This window comes from Spodoptera frugiperda, chromosome 7 (assembly GCF_023101765.2).
Source record: "Spodoptera frugiperda isolate SF20-4 chromosome 7, AGI-APGP_CSIRO_Sfru_2.0, whole genome shotgun sequence".
NCBI classification, from domain to species: domain Eukaryota; kingdom Metazoa; phylum Arthropoda; class Insecta; order Lepidoptera; family Noctuidae; genus Spodoptera; species Spodoptera frugiperda.
Window position 1 is genome coordinate 5,291,949 of NC_064218.1, and position 18,877 is coordinate 5,310,825.

Below are 18,877 nucleotides of genomic sequence, written 5' to 3' on the forward strand. Positions count from 1 at the left end.
CTGTTTGTTCTGGCTCATCTCTGAAAAGGCCAGACCGATTTTGACGGGAGTTTTATTGGTAACTGTAGTTGATATACTAAGGAGTATCTTAGTCTACTTTTATAAAAACTACAAGTAGTACTCGTCGACAAAAGCATAATACAACTAAATATTTCAACAAAAACCGAAAATTTTAAAAACAAAATTTAAACCAAAATAAGTATTTAAACGAATCAAGTATTAAATTCTGTTGCAATGCCGTATTTGTAAAAAGTGATCAAATTAGCTCAAAGAGAAAAATGAACATTTTCCCTTAACAATTTCACTCATTTTTCGTATATTGCACCTATTCTAAATATGAAGACACATTCGGCTGGCTTTCTAGAATGGGTCCCGACTGCTTCAATTTTAAGATGACTTTCTTGTTTTAGGGGTTTTTCATTTTCACATTATAAAGAAACGCAGTCGGGTCTTTTAGTTTTTTAAATTACTTTTTTTATTTTATTTTCTTTTAGTTTTATTATTTTTGTATTTTGATATATCTAGTGTCACTCTCACAGTAAATATGAATCAAACGACCCCTATCAAGCTGAAATCCATCGAGTCGTTCAGGCTAGAGAGTGAGCAATATTCAAAATCCGCCATTTTGTTTTTTTTATTATTTTGATATATCCAGTGTCACTTTCACAGTAAATACGAATCTAACGCCACCTCTCAAGCCAAAATCCATCAAGCCGTTTAGGCTGCAGAGCGTGCCAAACAATTATACATACATACATACTCTCGAAAAACATAACTCTCCTTCTGGCGCAGTCGGGTAAAAATGAACATTTTCGCTTAACTATTTCACTCATTTTTCGTATATTGACGGCCAACATGATAACAAATATGTGGTTAAAATTAAGTCATAAGAGGTTTCCCCATACAGTATACTTGTACATGTAGGGTATAGCTAAGGTACATTATAATAACAAACATTTATACGCATAAATAAACAAACATAAACATATCATTTACACTCATACATACATAAATACATACATAAATAAATATAAACATTTACATACATACAAATACACAAATACATATACATACAAACCTACATACTACATATATTACATTCACATTCTTACCATACATACTACTTTATAACTTTATTTCATCTATACACGGCCTTATCCTCGCCTGGTCGGAGGATCCTCCTTTTCTTAGGGAACTTTACTCTCTGTTCCCTAAAGTGGTGACCCCCGAGTGATTGAAAGCAACCTTCACGGAGCAGATCAGCACCGTCATCCTTATCGCCATCTCCCTCACCCATCACTTCTCCGCTGAGCGGTAATCAAGTCGCAGCCAACCAGCATCCTCGGCCTCATCAGGGACCACCACACGCTACATCGAAGATATGCAGCCTGGTTCTTCCCTACGGCCTCATCAGCGTCTAGGCACAGCACTTCTGCACACGGTCTGAGGACGTCTTCCTCCCGTCAACGCAGACGCCAGCCACTACGCACCTACCCTCGCAGCATCTATTCCCCGACTCACCGTGGGACACTGCGAGCTTCACTACTCCGACTCACTGGAGTATCACCCTGCACCGCTCACCCGACTCACTGGGCATTCAGCGGCACAGTTCCGACTCACTGGAACTAGGAACATTCTACACTGGCTCTGGCACCGCTCATCTCAAGCATCGACAGCCGTCTCAACAGGATCGACCTCCAGTCTTGGGGGGGAGTGATGTGGCGACACATTGACAAGTAACAAGTGACAGATGACAGAAGTCGCACATAGACTATCGACGAGCAAATCAACGGATGACGTCACAAATATCCTGCATCGCACATACGAAGTTTACATGCGAAATAACACGGATAGAAAATCCCAACGAACAACAGTTGGGCAGAAAGCCCGCCAGGCTGATCACCTCGCCTGGTCGGAGGATCCTCCTTTTCTTAGGGAACTTTACTCTCTGTTCCCTAAATACATACCTATATAGGAGCGAAGCCAAATAAATAATAAAGACTAGTGGTCGCCTAGTGGTTGAAATTCAACCATATACGATTTAATTTACAATACCACTTAACATACGTTCAAGGATAATTTTTATTTAACTCAAACTCAAACAAACTCTTTTATTTATAAAACTCTATTCATATGAGACGTCAATATCATCGCAATGTCTATCGATTTTGACGTTTTGTCAAATACGATCAGATACTATGCATGTGTGTGTAATGTTTTATTTATTAATTTAATGTACTTTATAAGCATTATTTTTGAAAAATATTAGCGTCCTGCACTTCTCCTACACATAAACTATAAGTGTACCAAATTTTATGCTCCTACGTCCGCGCAATTTTCGTAAAAAGCAGTCCAAAGTTTTTGCATCACGTATTAATATATAGATTACGTATCGTGGATTTCGGAAACTATCTCAAAGGCTGGACGAAATGTGGTTTCTAAATCAAGTTTTACTTATAGTTCTAGATATGTATTCATAATATAATGATAATAAAAAAAAAACACGTGCTAAGCTCTGTCGTTAGTTACTAATCAGAAAGTAAGTTTGTCTGTCTGTTCGCATACTTTCACACCTAGACTGTCGTGCTGACAGTCTGTGTCGTACTTGTGTGTATTTTAGTAATTAGCACAAGTTTAAATAGAAATATTTTTTTTGAATAAGTCAGCAAACGAGCTAACGGATGATCACGCAAGCTCAGAATACGAGATGAGTTATAAGTGCGTTGCCGACCATTTGAGGCCGGAGAATGGAGTTGAATCCTTGACAACCGGAGGGTCTCCTGCTGATTCCAGCATCGCGATGCAGTTCGTTGCTTCTCTAGCTTTCAGCTTCTCTCAGATTCCCAGTTGCTTTGTATCCTCATGGCCTGAACCAAAACGGGCGCTAAATGTATCTGCTGCCTTACCTTTATCCGACCCGCAAAGCGAGATTCACCCTTTTACGAATCTTTAAGTAAAGTAATATCAAGGCCACTAGATGTATAATACCAATAGGATTTGGTACATATGAATCCACAGGAAAAAGCGATATTATTTACATATTAAGTGCTGCTATTGATATTAAAGATGAATTTGATGTTTTCTTGTTTTTTTTAATGACTGGCACAGCTAGTTTTTCTGCTACGTGTTTCTTCAAAGATTTAGTATAAAATGGGGCGTCAATGCAATTCAAACATCAGTTCTATTTGAAAATTGGAGCAATGAAATTCGTAAGTATTTCACCCTTTTAGTTTTATTTTAGACTTTAGTCTTAGGGCTGATTTTTTTAATGGACACACAATCTGTAATGTAGAATAAAATTGTCATTTAAAGTTTTTAGTAATGGAAATTGTCAAAAAATCTAAATGATCCCTCCGGTAAAATTTATCTAGGGTTGATAAAATCAGCCTTTAGTCATATCACCAAATATTTCATAAAGGCTTTGCCCTATTTAATAGAACGTCCATCCAGATAAAATATAAAGTATAAAAAATTAAATTAAAAATTTAAAAAACCCCCGACACAAAAACTTAATTTCCCTTTAAAAAGTAAAAAATAATAAAAGAATACCCTTAATACTTTAATACGAAAAAAACTAAATTGAAATCACTGCATCCGTTCGGGAGTTATGATGCCACAGACAGACAGACAGACAGACAGACAGACACGTCAAACTTATAACACCCCTCTTTTTGCGTCGGGGGTTAACAATACAAATACAAGTATTATTTTTTATAAGAAATATAATGAGTATTTCTCTTCCCCAGTTTGCCTTCATCGCGTTGTTCGTGTGCGCCATCTTGGCTCTGGCCAGTGGAGAGCAGCAGCTGAGGAGACAAGTGCGCAGTCGAGTTCCTATTGACGACTACCCAGCACCAGGCCACCACCACCACCACCACCACTACGGATACGGCTACGGATACCACTGATAATTTTAAGTTAAGATTCCTGATGAATTAAATTACATGTGAACTGGATTAATGTTAAGCGAGGATTAAAATAATATTTATAATTTACTTGGTGTTACTTTTATTACTTTTTGTGTTGGATAATTTTGGGGATACCTTACATACCCACCCATCCATTAGGTATGGAGTCAGAATAGGTAGTAGATTTTAGTAGATGTTAAAATTTAATTAACTTTCGAAAATATAATAATATTATGACGTATGTATTCACATCACGCAGAATATTTATTGCATTTTCTGAAATTCTAGTTCTTCTGAGGAAACTTTGGAAGATAGCTATTGAAGAATGCATTTAAAATATCATAATTCCAGTTGTTTGCATAAGAAGATATTGGTTCCAAACTGAACTAATGAATTCACTGCTGGTTATGTGAGTTGTTTACGACACAAGAATACTATAGGGATGATGACTGGGTCAAAAATAAATTATTACAACTTTTCAATACAATAAACTATTAAAAAATAATCTCTCTCATACAACTAAACTCTCATTCATTTTGATGAACTACTTAATTTTCGATTTTTTCTAGCTAAATTTCTAGAAATGCGTAGTATCTGATCGTATTTGACAAAACGTCAAAATCAATAGACATTGCGATGATATTCTGACGTCTCATATGAATAGAGTTTTATAAAAGAGTTTGTTTGAGTTTGAGTTAAATAAAAATTATCCTTGAACGTATGTTAAGTGGTATTGTAAATTAAATCGTATATGGTCGAATTTCGACCACTAGGCGACCACTAGTTTCTATAAATAAGTCTGCTATTTGACGTAAAAATCTGATGACGTCATAATAGAGTATTTCAAAGTTATATTACAAAGTTCATAGAAAATATCGAATAGATTTCGATTCCCGGGTCGGGCAAAGTAATTCTGGGCTTTTTTCGGATTTTCGAAAATTTTTCGGTAGTAGCACGGAGTTTGGAATTGTGTCCAGGATATGGCAATAGGCTCACCCCTTATTATATGGGACTTATAATACAAAATTGTGAAAAGTATACCAACGTACACCCACGTTGTATAGCGGCAATTCGTGCCGTAATGTGCTGTGCACCTCTGCCTACCCCTTAGGGGATAAAAGGCGTGACGTTGTTCGTGTGTGTAATATATATTGACGACATAAATTGTCATAATTTCTTTAATTGTTAATAGATTTTAATAAAATAAACACTAAATGTTAAGTGAACGCAAAAATACATCTATAAGCAGAATAAAAATTAAAAATCTATTATAGTGTTAGTATAAACATTCAGATATACAGACAAACAGAAGAAAAGGAAAAGCATTGTCTTGGGATCTCTTGGGTATATAAAAGCCCTAAATTATGGATGTTTGAATATCGTGTACAGACAGCAATTTTGTGGTCAAACGTTGGGAATGCATTTAAACGTTTGGAATGGAAAGGATCTGGCATCAACATCAACAGCGAGTACTTCACTTACCTTCGGTTTGTCGATGACATCATGGTCATGGCAAGAATCGTTGAAAGATAAAACTATGCTTGATGACCTCTGACAGGGTTCCATATGCCAACGTCCATACCATGTTGAAAGCACCGGTTCTCGTCCGATCACCGAAGTTAAGCAACATCGGGCGCGGTTAGTACTTGGATGGGTGACCGCCTGGGAATACCGCGTGACGTTAGCCTTTTTTTCCAGACCCGTGCGTGCGGCGCGTCGCGTTCCGCGCGCGCCTCACAGAGCCATCAGACCACCACAGATGGGACCCAGCAGGGCTGATGCCTGATCCGGAGCTGCGGACTACCAAGCGGGTTTACCGGGGCTCCGGCTCGAAAAGCAGGAGAAGGAACGGGGTGGTTTTTAGTCAGTAAGAGTCTGACACTCCCTCTCGCCTCGCCCAAGGCGAGAAAAGTCATTGGATGATTTTCCCCCTCAAAAAAAAAAAAACACGGTTCCATATGAACATGGACAAGACGAAAGTCATGTCGAACATGTTACGCCCTACCTGATGTCAGTTGGGAGCACTATCCTCGAAATTGTTGACGAATATGAATACCTAGGACAGGTGATCCAGTTGAGTCGACTCTTGAAAAGGAGCTCGAATCCAACTTGGATGAACAGCGTTTGGGAATCTACGCAACATATTCTCGTTGAAAATATCTCAGTGATTTAAGACGAAAAACCAATGTGTGTTACCACCGATGATCTATGGTACTGTTACGTTGTCTCTCACTGTGCCTTATAAGAAAACTCAAGGTCACACAACGGGCTATGGAAAGGGTTATGCTAGGAGTTTCATTGAAAAAATCTTCTTAAAATAATGTTAATGTATCTGTTAATGTAGGTGGAAATGTATTGGACAAGATACCTGAAGAAAATGCAAAACAAATAATATATTCTGCTTTGAATGCCTTTCACCTGATTGAAGGTCTGATAGGGCGTTTATGTGAATGTATAAATATAAATAAAATGCAGGCATTACAAATGAACTGTGAATAAATATAAAAGCTAAGCTTTGTTTTATAATAAATCACTTCTTTGCAAGACCGAATAAAAAACGATAAAATCCGCAAAAGAACAAAATTCGCCGACATATCCCAGCAGATTAGCAAGCTGAAGAGGTATTATTGTAAAGAACCGCTATTATAAATGTCAAAGATTGTTTGTTTGTGTGTATATTTGTTACTCAATCACGTCAAAACTAAAGGAACTGGATTTATTGGAACAGGGCCTACCCTGTTTCAAATGCCCCCATCCCTAAATTCAATGTACCCCTGGGTATATTACCTTTGGTCTGGAATAGTAGGACACTTTTTAATCTCGGGAACGCGAGCGAAGTTGCTGGCAGTAGCTTGTCTATAATAATAGTGTGATTTTGAGGGCAATAAAACAATAAAATTAAGTGTTACTTGTGGACGTTAAAGGTTATGCATAAAGCTCATATTCTTTTTACTTCTTATTAGTTGTTGTGACCTGTTTTCTCCATTAGTATAAAATGGTGCATTGGCACAACATAGTCATCAGTTGTATCTGGAAATTATCACCATGAAACTCGTAAGTGCCTTATCGTATTATGTTATATTCTAGTTTTCTATTTTTATTTGTGTGACAACTATTATTTTGTTTATAATAATTTGTGTAATATATCTATGGTGTGTCATGGGATAGTCTTGTTCAACAGTGATGACTGTTAAACAAGACTCTGTTGCTAACTGTTGTTTCTTCACACAAGGAGAAAATTTGAGCATTAATCACCACGAATGTTCAATGCGGATTGGCGATTTCAAACTTATAATTAAAAATAAAGCTCAAGTTTTCTCACGGACCGGTGTCTAAATAATCTTAGAAAGTACATATAATTCGGCAAAAGTCACAATCTATATATTAACCCTTAAACTGGCAAGCACTTTTATTTCTTAAATTTGTCATTTTAATGTTATTTTTGTATTTATTATGATCCCAGAGGAGTAAAAAAAATTATAGAAAAAATCTGTATATTACAGTTTTCGCGAAAACCTGTGTACTTCAGAGAGTACATTGCCAATTATAGTGTAAACTACGTATGTACTACGTGTAGCACACTGCCAATATATCATAAATACTCATTTTGTTAATTTATTACTTTATTTATAAAAAAATCATCACAAACAAAAATTATTTAGAATGAAATTGACGTCATCAGTCACGTTCATACTCTGCAAGATTATTTCGGAGAATGCGAGGTGGAATTGCACAACTTGATTCCCCCTAGTCCTTTAAATCATCGAATCACAAGACAATCAGCGAAGCGCCAGCGCTTCATGGTAGATATCCCACCCACTCGCACGAAGCGCTTTATTTCAAGCTTCCTTATGCGAACTGCTAGAGAGTGAAATTCTTTGCCGGAATCTGTGTTTCCTGATGGGTATAACCTGGGTGTCTTCAAAGTCCGAGTGAATAGGTTGCTTATGGGCAGACGTGCTCCATCGTAGGCTGCATCAGGCGAGATAGCGGCCGAACGTCGACCTATCTAACGTAAAAAAAAACTTAACTTTTGTTATTATAATATATAAAATATAGAAATAAAATACATATTGATTAACACTATGCATTTGGCAATGTACTTCGTGTATACCAAAGTCTATTTCGTACTGATCTGGCAACGGTATTCACGGAGTACATACTTTGATTCTAGCTTATAATATTGTTATTACGTAAATTAGAGCAATAATATCGAATATTTTATGTTACTTGTTAGGTCCCCATGTACCTCAAAGCCAAAAATCCAGAACTCCCAAACGAAAAAGTAAAGAAAACAATAAAAACCTTACCCGGGTCGCAGAGACACCAGACCGGTTCGAAAAAATTTTGAATTTGTCAAATTATTTTCGATTTTATCACAATTTACAATAAATTTCTACCGAGATTGACAATTATTGCTACTTATTTAATATAAAAAATTTAGGTTTTTTTAAATATTTGGGTCATTAGATTTTTTTAAAGTTTATGGTATTAGTGGAGTACAGTGCCAATTTAAGGGTTAATACGTGATGCAAAAACTTTCCACGCCTTTTTACGAAAATTGCGCGGACGTAGGAGCATAAAATTTGGTACACTTATAGTTTATGTGTAGGAGAAGTGCAGAACGCTAATATTTTTCAAAAATAATGCTTATAAAGTACATTAAATCAATAAATAAAACATTACACACACTACCATGCATAGTATAGTATTTGACAAAACGTCAAAATTGACAGACATTGCGATGATATTCTCACGTCTCATATGAAAAGAGGTTTCTCATTGAAGGAGGTTTGGTTATTCATGATCCGCCGGAATATATTAATTTGAATTTCACAAAGCTAATAGCAATTTGTTAAATAAAAATTATCCTTGAACGTATGGAAAGTGGTATTGTAAATTAAATCGTATATGGTCGAATTTCGACCACTAGGCGACCACTAGTGATACTTAATTTTGCGTTGGTTTTTTTCCAATATGATTTGTATATTTGTTTATTTTTGAGACTCATTTTGAAAAGTGAATCCCAGTTACAACTGTAAATGCAACTGCTTGTATTTATTTGTCTCCTTGTTTCACAACGTGGTTGAAAACCGCCGCGGTTTCGCTGTAGTGTGACCAGAGTCGAATAATTTCTGTTCTGTTGTATGAGGAATGTAATTTGATTAATTCTCTCTTCCACAGTTTGCCTTCATCACGTTGTTCGTGTGCGCCATCTTGGCTCTGGTCAGCGGCAGCAGTCAGCAGGTGTACCACAGACAGGTGCGCAGCTCAGTGCCTGTCCAGGACGCAGAGCCACAACAACAACCACCGCACTACGGATACGGATACGGACGCTAGAGAATAAATGCGTCTTTTTTTATTTTAAATTTGGATTTTTGTTTTGTGATTATTAAAATTTTATTTGGCAGTTTTGTGGTTCGTTATTTAATTGTTCCTGACATAGTGTGAAAACGCCACGATTTAAATGTGGTTGCTCCGGTAGACCTAGTCCATGAACTGTTGTTGTGGTGAAATACATAGACATGGCAATACATTTTTAATTCAATGATATCTATACTTACTAATATTATAAAGCTGAAGAGTTTGTTTGTTTGTTTGTTTGAACGCGCTAATCTCCGGAACTACTGGTCCGAATTGAATAATTCTTTTTGTGTTGGATAGTGTATTTATCGAGGAAGGCTATAGGCTATAAAACATCACGCTATGACCAATAGGAGCCGAGCAGAGCGGGTGAAACCGCGCGGAAGTAGCTAGTTATTAATATTCCTAATGTTGAATTATATTTAGCTCTTTCCTAATTTATGTTATTCTACAAATAATTTGATGTCTACTTCGATCAGATAGAAGTAAGTAGACGTAAACAATTACCAATCTGTGCTGCGACTTGTGCGTCTAGTACTTAACTGTCAAAATAATGCCAAAGACAAAGGACATCGGGCGTTTTTTACCCGATTTTTTAAAAGTCGCGAACATAAACCAAAATATTTTTAAATGATAGTGTTTGCAATCATATTTAATATTGTGTAGTTATTTTGATTCACAATAATGGGAAAATGGAAATAATTAGTAAAATGAAAATGATATTTTAAGTTGACTATTTTTCCTAATTACTTAACGACCGCTCAGTAAGTTAAAATATCACTCCGTGGTATTTTTGTAAACCCAATCAGACTAAATCCGGCAAGTTGATGTGCATGTTTCGTTCTCACTCTCGCCCATAGTCTTAAAACTGGTATTATGTTGCGCTCGCGCAGGTAGCTAGCTTATCTTACTACATCGCAGTCCTTCGTCATCATCATCGCAGTCCTTCGCCAAAAGTTAAGAGAAAAATATGTTGTTTTAATTATTTTTGATTCCCTTTTTCCTCTTCAATTATTGCCCAAAAACATTTATAAATATTTTTTAAATGTCCAATTTCTCCTTATTGCCACGACCCACAGATATGGGAACTATACCATTGTGAACTAGATTAAATTGCCTATCCACCGTACCTAATTTTATTTTTGTTCGCCGTAGGTAAGTGTCCCATACAAAAATGCCCGATGTTCTTTGTTGAAATTTTTAAGTTTGCAATTCGATTCCCGGGTCGGGCAAAGCATTACTGAGCTTTTTTTTTGGTTTTTCTCAAATCTCTCAGTAGTAGCACGGTGTGTGGAATTGGGTCCAGTATGGCAATAGGCTCAAACCCTATTACCGGCGACTTATAATGCCAGCCAGTCAGTTAAATAAATATCTAAATAAAATAAAATAAATACATGAATGTATAGAGTTGTTGACAAACTTAATTTGTTTAGATTTTGACACAACAAAATAACATATTTACAGTAAATACATACATACATATCGTCGCGCCTTTAATCCCCGAAGGGGTAGGCAGAGGTGCACATTATGACACGTAATGCCACTGTACACCCACTTTTCACAATTTATGTTGAAGTCCCATGTAATAGGTGGTGAGCCTATTGCCATTTACAGTAAACTAATACAAAATACTAATGTGTCCGGACAAGGCTGCTTTGGAAAGTACTTGTGTCGCATAGGCCGGGAGCAGATATCGGTGTGTCATCACTGTGATGGTGGTTTGGAGGATACGGCGCGGCATACGCTCGAAGAATGTTCTGCATAGGCTGAATAGCGCCGTGAGCACGCTGCAGTCCGTCCGTAGTGAGTCCGATCACCACGTCTAGCCCAAGCCTAACTCGAGATTCCAGAACTGTATGTGTGCATACCACATATTTAGATACCGACACATTTTAAACTGATAAATATTTCTATATGTTTAATTAAATCTATACTTAATATATAATATTATAAAGCTGAAGAGTTTGTTTGTTTGAACGCGCTAATCTCCGGAACTACTGGTCCGATTTGAATAATTCTTTTTGTGTTGAATAGTGCATTTATCGAGGAAGGCTATAGGCTATAAAACATCACGCTATGACCAATAAGAACTAAGCAGAGCGGGTGAAACCGCGCGGAAGTAGCTAGTTAAGAATAAAATATCAAGTTTATTTATATCGTGCGACTTTTCATCTTTAAAACATTTTCATCGACAAAAGTAGCCAGCTTTAGCTATATGTTATTTTGTTGTATCAAAATCTAAACAAATTAAGTTTGTCAACATCTCTGTAGATTTATGTATTTATTTTATTTAGATACTAGCTTCCGCCCGCGACTCTGTCCGCGCGGATGTCGGTCTTCGCGTGGAAGTTTTATTTCTCAATTTTGAGTCATTCCGACAATGACATCTTATAAATATCTATTGGACCCAAATACGGCGAGGCCCATAATAATTAAGGAGATCCCTCTATTGAGCTACTGCTTTTGAGCTCGCGTTCTGTAGAATAAAACTGAAAAATAAAGTTTTTTTTATACGTATTTTTCCAGGATAAGAAGTAACTTATTTTATGCCCAACATAATAAGGTATAATTATATCAAGTTTCATCGAAATTGAACCGTTAGTTTTCACGTGATGCCTGAACTTACAGACAGACAGACAAAAAAAAAAAATTAATCACATATTTGGGTTTGGTATCGAACCCGTAACACCCCTTGCTTTATATTCTTTAAATATTTTCAATGTACAGAAGTGACCCTTCTATAGATTTATTATAATATGAATGAATGAATGAGAGAGTTATAAACGTAAGAGTAGACAAATATAATCAGAAAGCTCCGAACTGCTAAGCTATCGGGAGTTAGACTATTTCTATCTCTTCTTCTCTATTCTGTGGGGAGTTATAAGTATTATTGTGAGTCAACCATAAAAGATAGACATTTGCTGTCGTGGAATATTTTGTAAACAATTTAAGGAGAACAGTTCCTTCATACATGATTTCTGTGTAGCTTTAACCACTAAGGATGCACACGTGACGGAAGCTTAAAAAATGGAATAAGTTCTCCTGTTTTCCCAACATTTCCCTTCACTGCTCTGCTCCTATTGATCGTAGCGTGATGAAAAGTATACTATAACCTGCCCAGGAGTATGAAGAAAAATTGTGCCAAGTTTTGTTGAAATCTGTCGAGTGGTTTTTGTTTCTATAAAGAACATACAGACCACAGACAAACAGACAGACAGACAAAAAATTACTGATTGCATTTTTGGCGTCAGTATCGATCACTATTCACTCGCTGATAGTTATTTTGGAAATATATTTCACGTACAGAATTGACCTCTCTACAGATTTATTATAAGTATTGATAGATATATTAATTAACTGACTGCTGCGGTTTCTATCTAGAAATCATGTATGTATTTTTTTTTTTTGAAGGCTAGGCAGTAATTTTACGTATCAACAAAGTATTTTAGTTTGACCTGTATGTATATGCATGTATGTATGTATTTATGTATATTTGTATGTATGATTCTTTTTTTTATTAAGCACGCGGCACGGGCTTTGTCTTTGGCGTTATTTTGACAGTTAAGCACAGATTGGTAATTGTTTACATCTACCTACTTCTAATCTGATCGAAGTAGACATCAAAATATTTGTAAAATAACATAAATTAGGGAAGAGCTAAATTTAATTCAACATTAGGAATATTAATAATATCATTGAATTAAAAATGTATTGCCATGTCTATGTATTTCACCACAACAACAGTTCATGGACTAGGTCTACCGGAGCAACCACATTTAAATCGTGGCGTTTTCACACTACGCCAGGTACAATTAAATAACGAACCACAAAACTGCCAAATAAAATTTTAATAATCACAAAACAAAAGTCCAAATTTAAAATAAAAAACGCATTTATTCTCTAGCGTCCGTATCCGTATCCGTAGTGCGGTGGTTGTTGTTGTGGCTCTGCGTCCTGGACAGGCACTGGGCTGCGCACCTGTCTGTAGAACCCTTGATCACCGCTGGCCAGAGCCAAGATGGCGCACACGAACAACGTGATGAAGGCAAACTGTGGAAGAGAAACACTTATTACATTCCCGATACAACAGAACAGAAACTATTCGACTCTGGTCACACTACAGCGAAACCGCGCCTAAGCTAAGATACAGGACCCTTAAAGACATTTTGGTTTTCACCAACCTATAACTTACACCTAACAGTAAAGGTTAAGTAAGGTGTTACTTTAAGTCCCCTAACACGGTAAGCGACGCTTGGTTAAGAGATGGGCGACGCTTGGTTAGGGACGGTTGCTAAAACGGCCATTAAAGATAAGATTTAGGAATTAAAATATCAAAGGGTCGGTTTGAACCATAGTGCGTGCGCCTCGGGCGGTGTGCGGTTATGGCGATTAACCGCACGCGGCTAAAAACAGTACTGTGTCGTCTTTAATATTAAGATATCTAATTAAATTGCATCTAACGTCGTGGTTTCCCGGAGGTTCCAGACGGCACTCTTTTCATGCATGAGGGTTTGAAACCAACCAACGGCGAATACCAATGTGACTTTTACCAAATTATATATACTTTCTAAGATTATTTAGACACCACTGACTGACAAACGGTGAAGGAAAACATCGTAAGAAAACTTAAGCTTACAATTTCTAATTGTAAGTTTGAAATTGTAAACCCGCATTGAACAATCGTGAAAAAACTCTCAAATTTTCTCCTTGTGAGAAGAATCCTTTGGTCAGCAGTGGCCACTTATAGGCTGTTGATAATGGTTGCTGAACAAAGAGGACTTTCCCACATTACACAAATTATTATAAACAAAATAATAGTTCACACAAATAAAAATAAAAAACTAGAATATAATATAATACTATAAAGCACTTACGAGTTTCATGGTGATAATTTCCAGATACAACTGATGACTATGTTGCACCAATGCACCATTTTATACTAATGGAGAAAACAGGTCACAACTAATAAGAAGTAAAAAGAATATGCACTTTATGCATAACCTTCAATGTCCACAAGACATTGAATACGTAATATGTACTTCATTTTGTTTATTTTGATGTACACAAAATCAGACTAATATGACAAACTAGATTCTACCAGCAGAAGCTTCGTCCGCGTTCCCGAGGTCAAAAAGTATCCTACGTGATATACCATAGGTAATCTAATCTACCCCTGCCACCATACATGGGGCGGACCTAATGCCATATGATAGGTACATACTTTCTACCAGTCAATTCAAAGTAAGTGTCAGAAGAAAACTTTTGCTTATGCTTTAGCACGAATGAGCTGGCTCGATCAGAGCGAAAACCACGGAAAATGACGTGAAATAACGTAAGTGTGGGAGAGCCATGCTTCGGCACGAATGGGCCGGCTCGACCGGAGTGATACCACGGCCTCACAGAAAACCGACGTGAAACAACGCTTGCGTTGTGTTTCGTTGTGTGAGTGAGGTTACCGGAGGCCCAATTCCCCCTTCCCAATCTTCCCCATCCCCGATTCCCGAACATAAATTCCTAACTCCCAAAAAGCCGGCAACGCACTTGTAACGCCTTTGGTGTTTCAAGTGTCCATGGGCGGCGGCGATTGCTTACCATCAGGTAATACGTCTGCTCGATTGCCGGCTTGTTCCATAGAAAAAAAAAACATTTCGGCGGAATTTCAATTCTCCCAAATCGCCATTCCTTAAAAGGCCGACTACGCACTTGTATCTCCTCTGGGTGTCATGGGCGGTGCATATTAGATTATTTGTCTGCTCCGCTTACCGCTAAAGACGATGATGTTCAAACATTTCTGAATGGAATGTGCTAAGAAAGAAATCTATGAGAATTAAAATTAAAAATCCCAAGACGTTATGTTGTAAAATTTCTCAGTGAACAAATAATCTACTTATGTAAATTACATTATTAATAGAATATACTATGATACTATGAGTGTATAAAACGAATTTATACACACATCAATTATATTATTAAGTGTGTATGGTACAATATTAAATATTTCAGTTTTAATCAATTCCAGATATCACCAGGTGCTATCGGTTATTTTCTTGACTATGATAACATTTTGTGGCTTTACAATACATCTTTGATCGACAACAAAATAAGTGATTGTAGTGAAAATGCTTATCTAATAAACGTTGTAATAAAATCACAAATTGAAACTAAATATAGATTTTATTGAAATGTGAAACATACATATTCGAAACTATTTAAACAAAACCAAAAATGAAAACATGATCGATTTTAGCCGTGGTGTCCGTAGCCGATGTGGTGATGGTGGTAGTGAGGGCCTGGTGCTGGCGCTGCGTCCTCGACTGGAACTGGGCTGCGCTCCTGTCTGGAGTACGACCCATCACCGCTGGCCAGAGCCAAGATGGCGCACACGAACAACGTGAAGAAGGCAAACTGTGGAAGAGAGAATTTGCTTAGATTGTTGAGTGGTTACGAACACGTATAGAAAGTTAAAGAGTGTATGGACACATGTGGCGTCAGGGCTTTGTGACCAGCTGCATGATCACTGGTTTACTGCATAAATAGGGACCACCCCAGCTAATAATACTTAGCAGACATGTGTTTGACCACTAGCTTAACATGCCTTCGATTATAATTACTAGAAAATTTTAAACATTAACTAATTTTAAAGTACACAAGTAAAATATAAAAGCAAAATTTTCTTACCAATTTCATGGTTGTAAAGGTTTTCAGTGAACTGATGACATGAAGGCCAAAATGTTCCTTTATATACTAAACAGTTGTAAGGGTAAACAAGTTCCCAGGTAGGAAATTAAAAAAGCGACCCTTTCCAAAATTACATTAAATCATCATAACATCGTGTTTGTGTGCCTACAGTACCTAAATCTTACACCCGTCGGTTTAAATGGAAACATTTGAACAACTTGTTTTGGTTTACTTCATTGTGTGAATGCATAATAATTATAATTCCGTAGTAGTACGGAGTCTGAAAATATACCCGATACCTATATGGCAATAGGCTCACCACCTACTACATGGGAGTTACAACAGATAATGTGAAAAGTAGGTGTACATTGTATAGTCGCATAACGTGCCATAATGTGCTCCTCTGCCTAACCCTTCGGAGATAAAAGGCGTGACGATTAAAAAAATTAAAAAAAAGAATTTGAGGAAAACTGTAAAAATATATTCTGCGATGTTATCATTCCAAAGTTACTAAAACTGTTAATCTATAGGGTACTTACTGATAAATATAATTATGAATATACATGCATTATGAATATACATACAATAACACAAAGATCTGCCCGCCTGTCTGTTTGTTTGTTCTACTTAATCTCTGAAATGGCTGGTCCGATTTCGACAAGAATTTTACTGGTAGGTAGCTGATGTACTAAGAAGTAACTTAGGCTACTTTTATTTGTGAAATAGTATTTAAATTGGAGAAAAAAATAACAAAAACTGTGTGGGAGAGCCATGCTTCATCACAAATGGGCCAGCTTGACCGGAGTGATACCACGGCCTCATAGACAACCGACGTGGAACAATATTTGCGTTGTGTTTCGTTGTGTGAGTGAGGTTACAGGAGGCCCAATTACCCTCCTTCTCAATCCCTAGGAGGAATTTAATTCCTAAGCTCCAAACGCACTTGTAACGAACGCATCTGGTATTCCGGGTGTCCATGGGCGGCGGCCATTGCTTACCATCAGGTGATCCATATGCTCGTTTACGGTCTTATACGATAAAAAAATATTATTAGTCGTAATGAGCACCTCTGCCTACCCCTTCGAGGATAAAAGGCGTGACGTTGCTATTACTACGATGGGAAAAAAACTGCGAAAAGTCAAGTATTTTACGCCGACGAAGTCGCGGGCAATAGCTAGTTATTTTCTAAAAACAAACTAATCGTCATCGCAAAGGGATTGAATACGCATATCAACAATACAGACTTGTTTTTTCGCACTGTTTTTATGGCTTTTTTGCCATCGAAATGTATATTATTATCCTTATTAACCAGTTTATATGCGAGTGTGAGAATTTAACCATTAGACCATGGTTGAACTAAAAAAATGAACCAGTCCCCGGCCTTCGGATCTAGTAGGTATATAACGCACGTTAAAGAAACCAAAACATAGTTCAACTACTTAGAACGTAATCAGACACATCATGAAATTCGTAAGTACTTTTAATGTTATTAATTTATTACTTTTTTTATTTATTTCTCTGTATTTGTAATCAGCTGTTGCCCGCCACTTCGTTCGTGTACAATAATGATTTCTGACGGAATTTGGATCGTTTATTTCTTTTCTGAAACAAAACATATTTTCTAAAATAAAAGTAGCCTAAATTACTCCTTAGTACATCAGCTACCTGCCAATAACAGTCCCGTCAAAATCGGCCCAGAGACAGACACTACGATATGAATAAAAGGCCTTCCTAGTCTTTCCCCAAGAAGAGCCTGTTCCTCTACGATCCCGTTCAGCCGCCTCCTTTTGGGATATTACCGTCTCACTAAAGGTTTTGCCTCTATCAGCATAGCTGTAACTACTGCATATTATATTCGTCAAATAAAAATAGGTGATGTATCTATAATTTTCTTTCTTCTTTGGAGACTATGACCTCTGAGTTTGTTTCGGCATTTCTTCTCAGAGTAGTCCGTTAAGAAATGCCGACCTCATCTAGATTTTTTTTATATTTATTGACGTATAAACTTGCTCTTTTGTAGCTTATTTACAGAAAATAAATTCATTTCATTTCATCAGTCATTTAATTTCATTTATTTTTCCCCTTACCAATATTTTTATTATAACTTTCGTGAGACATACTAAATTAATAATTATGTTATCTGCTTAATATGAACCTCTAAGATGACTTGAAACTAGTCGAGTTCCTTATCAATATTATAATGACATGTTTCTTTTCCAGTTTGCGCTGTTCACTTTATTCGTGTGCGTGGTACTCGCATTGGTTGGTGCGAGCCCCGTAGCAGAGGACCCACAGCCAATCAGAGAAGCCCGCAGCCCTCATAAAAGTCACAAACACCACAAACAACACCGTAACTACGGCTACGGATACGGCCATGGACGCTGAAGTTATGCTAAAAACAACTTTATCACCTTTGTATTAATCATGCCATTCGTTTAGCTTTACCTTTTGGTCTAAATATATTTTTTTCTATACATATAATAAAATCGTAGAAAAGTGCTGTCTGTACATTGAAAATAAAAATAAAAAAAATAGCAGGGGTTATTGTTATGTCGATGTCGAACCCAAAAATGTAAGTAACTTTTTTTTGTCTGTTTGTCTGTTTGTCTGTTTGTCTGTTTGTCTGTTCGTCTTTGCGCGCTAATCTCAGAAACGGCTGATCCGAGTTGGATGCGGTTTTCACGAATATATTGTGGGATGCTTAAATTTACATTTAGTGTTTGTTTCATGTCAATCGGTTCATAAATAAAAAAGTTATGTCAAATTAAATTTCACGTCGAACATTCTATGCTTATACCATTAATCTCCGCAACTATATGACGGATTTGGTTGAAATTTGGTACAGATATAGTTTAGAACCTTAGAAAGGACATAGAAATATTTTTATTTCAAAAATCAAAAAATAAAAATAAGAAATAAATTATTTA

The 18,877-nt window shown here is 36.7% G+C and overlaps 5 long non-coding RNA genes and 1 other non-coding gene across 6 annotated transcripts; 4 read left to right on the plus strand and 2 right to left on the minus strand.

Annotated features, from left to right (window-relative positions):
• The first annotated feature begins 3,015 nt into the window (after positions 1-3,015).
• LOC118266215 (uncharacterized) lies at positions 3,016-3,995 on the plus strand. The gene is made up of 2 exons (XR_004782830.2): positions 3,016-3,209; positions 3,747-3,995. It is a non-coding gene; the product is annotated as an uncharacterized LOC118266215 (long non-coding RNA).
• Positions 3,996-5,476: 1,481 nt separating this feature from the next.
• LOC126910908 (5S ribosomal RNA) lies at positions 5,477-5,595 on the plus strand. Its single transcript, XR_007705503.1, has one exon. It is a non-coding gene; the product is annotated as a 5S ribosomal RNA (ribosomal RNA).
• A 1,250-nt stretch (positions 5,596-6,845) lies between these two features.
• On the plus strand, positions 6,846-9,318 carry LOC118266538 (uncharacterized). The gene is made up of 2 exons (XR_007705432.1): positions 6,846-6,962; positions 9,093-9,318. It is a non-coding gene; the product is annotated as an uncharacterized LOC118266538 (long non-coding RNA).
• A 3,787-nt stretch (positions 9,319-13,105) lies between these two features.
• LOC118266176 (uncharacterized) lies at positions 13,106-14,602 on the minus strand. Its single transcript, XR_007705431.1, has 2 exons — positions 14,147-14,602; positions 13,106-13,322 (listed from the first exon to the last, which is right to left on the minus strand). It is a non-coding gene; the product is annotated as an uncharacterized LOC118266176 (long non-coding RNA).
• A 778-nt stretch (positions 14,603-15,380) lies between these two features.
• On the minus strand, positions 15,381-16,399 carry LOC118266382 (uncharacterized). Its single transcript, XR_004782844.2, has 2 exons — positions 15,951-16,399; positions 15,381-15,677 (listed from the first exon to the last, which is right to left on the minus strand). It is a non-coding gene; the product is annotated as an uncharacterized LOC118266382 (long non-coding RNA).
• A 726-nt stretch (positions 16,400-17,125) lies between these two features.
• LOC118266116 (uncharacterized) lies at positions 17,126-18,419 on the plus strand. Its single transcript, XR_004782818.2, has 2 exons — positions 17,126-17,420; positions 18,171-18,419. It is a non-coding gene; the product is annotated as an uncharacterized LOC118266116 (long non-coding RNA).
• Positions 18,420-18,877: the final 458 nt, after the last annotated feature.